Source organism: Henckelia pumila, chromosome 2, assembly GCF_033568475.1.
Source record: "Henckelia pumila isolate YLH828 chromosome 2, ASM3356847v2, whole genome shotgun sequence".
Classification (NCBI taxonomy): Eukaryota; Viridiplantae; Streptophyta; class Magnoliopsida; order Lamiales; family Gesneriaceae; genus Henckelia; species Henckelia pumila.
The window spans coordinates 52,163,563-52,171,529 of NC_133121.1; positions in this window are offsets into that span (position 1 = coordinate 52,163,563).

Below are 7,967 nucleotides of genomic sequence, written 5' to 3' on the forward strand. Positions count from 1 at the left end.
AACTGTGTGGCTATGGGCTTTGATGACTCTTTGTATAAACAATCTTTTGTTTAATATTATTTACACTTTTATGGCAATGACTTTATATTACTTCATATTGTTATATTGTGATATACTATTGTTGTTTTGATAAAGACCTTGAATATACTATAGTGTATGTAAGATGTGGTAGAACATGGAGATGTCTATCATGAAATACATCTTATAGTCACTGTATATTCTAAAAACCGTTCCTAGTCGATTGAGCCGTCCGATAATAAGGATAAGGATCGCTCGAGTTTGAGACTAGCATTTGCGATGCGGAGTACCACGTTTCATTGGTAGGGAACATGGAGATGTTCGAAGCATGCAAATGGATATTCATAGGATGAATAATCGAACTACCCTATCCGGACTTTCCAAGTGGTTATCACTTATCGAGTGGATAAAGTCCGCGGTTTTGGTTGTACACCATTAGTCCTTACGACTTGAAACATCATGGAGACTCTATATGCTAGTGCTGTGCTTTGACTCGTTTACCGACTCTATGGGGGTCATCAGGTGTCGAGATTGGGTACAGTTACGACACATATAGGAGTCAATGCATTGTTGTCAAGGATTCACCACATACTTGCGAGTGTGGATATCCTATGCGATCTGAGGAGATATTAGTGTGACAAATCTCTGGCCAGAGTACTTGATGTGATTTAAGAAATGGTTTCTTAGTAGCACATGCGATGTCACTAATTTGATCTTCAAGATGTATTGCATAGTTATCGAATCTTGAGCGACTCTCGATATACCAATGGTTGTTGATTCGATCGGGATATATGGATGAAGGGACCGTACTGTACGCTAACCAAAATCTACTGGTTCTTGTAGGCACTATCAGTGATACCTAGGGAATCATGGGGCGATGTTGCTAGGCGCTTTACCTTGATTCGTTGGGCAAGTCGGAAAGTGTTGTTCCGAGTCACAAGGAGTTGTGAGCCCACGGCTAGCTGTATCCCTGAACCATTGAGGGTCACACAGTGTAATGGAGTTTTAATCCCCGTTGAGATAGTTAAATTTAAAGAGTTAAATTTAATGAACTAAGGAGTTGGACTTCTTAAATAAGAGTTAGGGAGTAGGATTTCCTAAAATGACATAGGGATGGACATTTTTGGAAACCACTGAATTCGGATTCAGGAAAATTTATTTTGAATTTAAAATGTGCAGAAATGGTTTCTGTGCACATTGGTGAAATTGGTTCATCGATCGGAGTCACGATGAATTTTATATTAATTTCTGAACGTGCGGGCTTTGCTTGTCGGGCCCTAGCTTATGACTAATGGGCCCTAAGGTGTTAGTGGCCTGCATTATAAATAAGTTATTGCAGTACAAAAATTAGACACAACAGGTCATAATTTTTGAGACAGGATTTTCGAAACCCTAGCCTCCTATCAAAAGAAATCGGCCGAACCCTCCCCCTCTGTCCGAGAAATTCCGGTCTGTGATTTTTAATTGCAGTCAGGAATAACGAATCAGATTCGTTTAATCTCTTCGCAGAAAAACTTCTGATAGATTTTCTAGTGCAATCTATCAGAGGGATTTAAACCCCATTCGTGGACCTGATTGAAGGAGTTCATCAGTTCCTGGGAGATACAAGAAGCGCAGAGAAATCTGTGTGGTGTCCATTAATCTCGATTCGAGATTGAAGGTAAAATTTAATTAATTGTTATTTGAATTTTACACACACAATAATTTAATCGTTGAACGGTTGATACCCACACCATGGAATTGTTCCATGATAAAATTTTTAAACTTCCGCTGCACCGGGTATCAATTGTGATTGATCTGACCGCCAGTTTTTTCAACAGTGGTATCAGAGCCAGGTTGCTCAGATCAAACGATTAAATTAATCGATTGTACAAAATTTTTGAATCTCGGTTTTTGGAAAACAAAATAAATATTTTTAAATAAAAATTTTTTTTTTTTTTCCGGGGCAAAACCCGGGCAGCGATTGGATCGCTGCCCGGTGGGGCAGCAATTGTTGCTGCCCCGGGCGGCGCACGACGCCGCCCAGCGCAGCGCTGGGCGCTGCGCAGGGCAGCGCTCGGCGCTGCCCAGGGCGGCGCACAGCGCCGCCCAGGGGCGGCGCTCGGCGCCGCCCAGCGGCGGCACCAGGCGCCGCCAGGGCAGCGATAGTCGCTGCCCTAAGGGGGCAGCCGGGCTGCCCCCAGCCCGCGCCCCGGGTGCGGGCCGGCCCGGGAGTGTCCCGGGCGGCCCGCGGGAAAAATTATATTTTTATTAAAAATTAATTTTAATATGTTAAAATTTTATTTTTGGTCCGGTCAAAAATTGTTTTTGATTGGTTCACGAGATTTCGGATCGAATTGTTCGAGTCCGTAAATTTTAAAATTGATTTTGGATAAATTTGAATTTTTGGAAAATTTTAATGTTTTATCCGTAAATTGAATTTTGAAATCATTTATTTTGGTACAATTGATGATAAGATATGATCTTATGATATATTGAGTAAAATATGATTTTATTTGTAAAATTGGATTTTATAGATAAAATATGATTTTATTTGATATAGAGATAAAATATGATTTTATATGTAAAATGAGATTTTATATATAAAATATGATTTTATCTTGTTTAAATTTGAATTGCCACTGCATGTTATCCAATAAATTAATTTTGAATTAAATGTTATTGGATAAGGATGATCGATTGCCATGACCAATTTTGTAGGTGTATGTTAGGAATTTACATTTTGTTTTTATTGTTGTTGGTTTTATTAATGGGCCTGGTTTATGGCCCGATATGAATGTCATATGTAATAAAAGTGGGCTTGGTTTATAGCCCGTTCCCACCCCTAAAAATGTATCCCTACTTGTCATTGTTATTTATTGTAAATACATTAGATTTAGTGGGAGATCAAGATTTGAAGACGGTGGGCCCAGCAGACAATAAAGACTGAAGAAATGTAAATTGGAAGCACATGTAATAGGATTGCATTGCATACTGCATATTACCTAGGATTGGACTAAGACCCGTGATTGGCAACCACGGGTCAATTAGAAATGGAATCGATCATCCTATATAATATTTGATATTATGATTGTATGCATGTTTAGACATAAATTGCGTGAATCCGGCAAGCATGCAATAAAATGAATATGATGAGACAAATATTTTTATAATTAAAAATCCCTCATTTTAAATATGATTTAAAATTTATATCAAGATAAATAAAGGAAATTTAAATTTGTTTAAATGTTCCCACCTTCCATCAACGGTCAATGTATGTGATGCTACCCGCGGATACGGTCCGGCTCATATTATTGGGGGGGCCCGTCCGTCGGAAAGCTGTACATTGGATCGACAAATGTTGTAAGTTGGGTGGAACTCCCATGGGATCGGCTCATATTATTGGGGGATCCACATGGCGACCGTCCATCACAACTTAATATTGATGGGTCATCTTGACATGTCACTTTAAACGGCGTCATATTATTGGGCCCTTATTGGACATGAGGTAAACACATGGGGGTTGCTTTGGAAGCAATTGGGCTCTACCTTTTGAGAATTATGGTTGGCTGATATTATTCGGGACCATAAGTTTGTCAATTGGACTCCATGTTCTCACTAAGGAAAAAGTTTCCCGTTTTCACTAGAGGGTGGTGAAATCGTTAAAATAGTGGGAGTGAGATTCATAAAATTAAATTCGCCTATTTTATGTCTTAGTAAATTGTTAAACAATCATTGATATATGTCTGTTTTTCTTTTCAGTATTTCATACAATGAATTCGCGAAATCCATTATTCTCGATCCTCGAACAAAACAAGTTGACTGGCGCCAACTATACGGAATGGTTCCGGAAGTTGAAGATTGTCTTAACTTCGGAGAAAATGCTCTACGTGTTAGAGAAAGCACCTCCGAAGGAAGCACCAGCTGACATAAGTCCGGAGGAATTGGCCAAACTTGATGCATGGTGTGACCATGACATCAAGACCAAATGCTATATGCAAGCCTCGATGTCTGATGAACTCCAGAGGCGATTTGAGGACACGGTGAATGCTGCTGACATTCACACGCAACTCAAGGAACTTTTTGGGGCTCAGTCGAGGGCTGAAAGGTTCGCTACTGTTAAGGAGTTGATGACGTGCCGCATGCGTGAAGGGACTTCGGTCCGTGATCATGGGGTACGAGTGATTTGGCTCATACAGAAGTTGGCGACCCTAGATTTGGTGTTGGAGCATGAACTCAATGTGGATTTATTGCTTCTGTCTCTTCCTTCTTCATTTGATGGATTTGTGATAAATTTTAATATGAACAAGATAGAGGCCACCCTTGAAGAGATGGTCAATATGCTCGTTACATATTAATCCACACTTAAGAAGGATAAGCCAGCTTTTTTGGTGGGCTCCTCATCTTCTGCGAAGAAGGGGCCAAGTATGAAGGGCAAGAAACGTTCTACCCCACCCAAGAAAGTCGAGCCCGAGAAGAAGCAAAAGACAAAGGCTTCAAACAATGGAAAAACCAAGGATGTTTGCCATTACTGCAAGAAGCCGGGTCATTGGAAGCGCAACTGCAAGGAATATCTTGAGCAGTTGGGAACTGCAAAGGGTATGTTCTATATTGAAATAAACATGTCACTTAATACAACTTCTTGGGTATTGGATACCGGATGTGGATCTCACATTTGCAATGATTTGCAGGTGATGACAAGAAGTCGCAGGCTTAGAATGGGTGAGACCCAGCTGAGGCTCGGGAATGGTTCCAGAGTTGAAGCTACGGCCATTGGAGATGTTTGTTTGACTTTGCAGAACGGTTTTAAATTATTGTTAAGAGATGTTTTATTTGTGCCAGATTTAATTAAAAACATTATTTCTATTTCTATGCTTGATAGAGATGGTTATTTTTGCAATTTTGTGAATGGGATTTGCAATATTTACAAGAATGAATGTTTAATTGGAAATGGACAACTTGAAAACGATCTATACAACTTAAAACTAAAAGACGTTCCAGTGAATTATGTTGATAAACCGGCGACAACAAACAAAAGGAAAATCGATAGTCAAAACCCGGCAAACCTTTGACATGCTAGGCTAGGTCATATTTCCTCAAGGAGGATGAACAAGCTAGTGGGAGAGGGCATGTTTGATATGTCTGATATTAATTCTCTACCTACTTGTGAATCCTGCCTAAAAGGAAAAATGACTAAATCTCCTTTTAAGGGGAAACCTGAGCGTAGTCAGAATCTGTTGGATTTGATCCATACAGATGTTTGTGGTCCATTTAGAGTAGGGACTCAACATGGCCACACCTACTTCATTACCTTTACTGATGATTATTCAAGGTATGGGTATTTATATTTAATGAAATATAAGTCTGAAGCATTTGAAAAGTTCAAAGAATTCAAGGCTGAAGTAGAAAACAAGCTAGGTAAAAGTATTAAAGCACTTCGATCGGATCGAGGTGGAGAATACTTGAGTACCGAGTTTTTGGACTATCTGAAAGAGAATGGGATTCTCTCTCAGTGGACTCCTCCTATGACACCACAGCTTAATGGTGTATCGGAGCGTCGTAATCGAACTTTGTTGGACATGGTTCGATCTATGATGAGCTTCACTGAGCTTCCACCTTCGTTTTGGGGCTATGCGCTTGAAACGGCGGTATTGTTGTTGAACAACGTCCACACTAAAGCAGTGGACAAAACACCATACGAGTTATGGAATGGCAAAGCTCCTAAGTATTCGTACTTGAGGATTTGGGGATGTCCTGCTTACGTGAAGCGGACAGTGGGAGATAAGTTGGATAGTCGATCCAGCTTATGTTATTTTGTAGGGTATCCGAAGAATTCAATCGGATATTATTTCTATTATCCTGCTGAAACAAAGGTGTTTGTTTCTAGGAATGCCACCTTCTTGGAGAAGGAATTCTTATTGGATAAGAAAGGCGAGATGATGGAACTCGAAGAAGTTCGAGAAGAACCCGAAATACAAAATAACGATCCTACACCTCAGGAACCATTGCTGGACACGCCTGCACCTAGAAGATCCGAAAGGACTTCTAGACCTCCAGTTCGATATGGTCTTCTTCTTGAAGAGGATCAAGATGAACCCGACATTGGATGTGATCCAAGAAACTTCAAGGAAGCAATTTCTGATGCGGATTCGAATTTATGGCTTGAAGCTATGCAGTCAGAATTGGATTCGATGCATACAAACCAAGTTTGGTCTTTAGTAGATCCTCCCGATGGAATTGTTCCAATAGGGTGTAAATGGATCTACAAGAGAAAGCTTGGGCCTGATGGTAAGGTATTGACCTACAAGGCGCGATTGGTGGCGAAAGGTTATACTCAAAGGCAAGGAGTTGACTATGATGAAACATTTTCACCAGTTGCAATGTTCAAGTCCATAAGAATCCTGATTGCCATAGCTGCATGGTATGACTATGAGATATGGCAAATGGATGTGAAGACTGCTTTTCTTAATGGAGACATTAAGGAAGAAATCTATATGAAGCAGCCTGAGGGGTACACATCCATGGGAAGCGAGCATAAGGTATGCAAGCTTCAGAGATCAATTTATGGTCTAAAACAAGCATCAAGAAGTTGGAACCAGAAATTTGATGAAACAATAAAAGATTTTGGTTTCATCAAGAACCCGGAGGAACCTTGCGTGTACAAGAAAGTAGTTAAGGATGCGGTGACATTCTTAGTACTTTATGTTGATGACATCCTACTCATTGGGAATGATGTAGGGATGTTGCAGTCAACAAAGATATGGTTATCGGGTAGATTTTCGATGAAGGATTTGGGAGAGGCATCCTACATTCTTGGGATACAGATCTATAGAGATAGGTCTAAGAGAATGATAGGACTCACTCAATCAACCTACATCGATACCATATTGAAACGGTTTTCAATGGATGGGTCCAAAAGAGGACATCTACCCATGTGTCATGGAGTTTCTCTATCCAAGTCTATGTGTCCCAAGACTGATGCAGAGATAGAGAATATGACACATGTACCATATGCGTCAGCTATAGGTAGTATCATGTATGGGATGATATCTACCAGACCGGATGTAGCATTTGCTCTGAGTGTCACGAGCAGATATCAGTCTAATCCTGGTCAAATGCATTGGAAAGCCGTGAAGGATATTCTTAAGTACTTGCGAAGGACTAAGAATATGTTCATGGTGTATGGAGGACGAGATCTCAAATTGGAAGGCTATACCGACTCTAGCTTCCAAAGTGATGTGGATGACTCGAAGTCAACCTCTGGATTTGTGTTCATGCTCAATGGCGGTGCTGTCTCTTGGAAGAGTTCCAAGCAGGACACCACAGCGGATTCCACCACTGAGGCTGAATACATTGCAGCATCAGCTGCTGCTAAAGAGGCCGTTTGGATGAGGAAGTTCGTCCAAGAGTTGGGCGTTATTCCTGAATTTGTTGGTCCAGTCCCGGTGTACTGTGACAACACGGGTGCCGTTGCTCAAGCAAAGGAACCAAGGTCTCATCAAAGATCCAAACACGTACTGAGGAAATACCACATAATCCGGGAGATTGTGGAAAGAGGAGACATCATTGTCGAATGAGTGGCCTCTGCAGACAATATCGCTGATCCGCTTACTAAGCCCTTGCCAGGACCATTGTTTGACAAACATCGCGAAGCAATGGGTCTACGTAGTATGACTAGTTGGCTATAGGGCAAGTGGGAGATTGTAAGAGTGGGTGCCCAGTGAGCCAACTGTGTGGCTATGGGCTTTGATGACTCTTTGTATAAACAATCTTTTGTTTAATATTATTTACACTTTTATGGCAATGACTTTATATTACTTCATATTGTTATATTGTGATATACTATTGTTGTTTTGATAAAGACCTTGAATATACTATAGTGTATGTAAGATGTGGTAGAACATGGAGATGTCTATCATGAAATACATCTTATAGTCACTGTATATTCTAAAAACCGTTCCTAGTCGATT